At 43.3% G+C, this 289-nt stretch overlaps 1 protein-coding gene across 2 annotated transcripts in view; it reads left to right on the plus strand.

Moving 5' to 3' along the window:
- Window positions 1–289, plus strand: part of LOC119592621 (probable G-protein coupled receptor Mth-like 3) — a 47,879-nt gene that overhangs the window by 41,531 nt on the left and 6,059 nt on the right. The window lies entirely within an intron of this gene.

A 289-nucleotide genomic window follows, 5' to 3' on the forward strand; every position in this document is an offset into this window, starting at 1 on the left:
AAGTTAGCGATGCAACGATCCTTGTCACCTCGATATGATCATCACGAACGGAGAGTCTGAAATGTTTCGAAAATGCCGGGCATCTCCCCACTCGCTAGGATACCTTATACAGAGCGTGAGTTGGTTTAAGCATATATTTCTTCCGCGGATATGCAAATCATTCAAGGCCTTGCATCTACTTAGGCGAAAAGAGACCCTAGAGGAATTAAATAAATGCGAAGAAGCGGGAGTTTGTGCAATAATCACATTAGAGAATCACTAAGATGCATCTCAAAATAGCAGCGGCAAC

The sequence above is a fragment of the Penaeus monodon genome, chromosome 30 (genome assembly GCF_015228065.2).
Source record: "Penaeus monodon isolate SGIC_2016 chromosome 30, NSTDA_Pmon_1, whole genome shotgun sequence".
Taxonomy (NCBI): Eukaryota; Metazoa; Arthropoda; class Malacostraca; order Decapoda; family Penaeidae; genus Penaeus; species Penaeus monodon.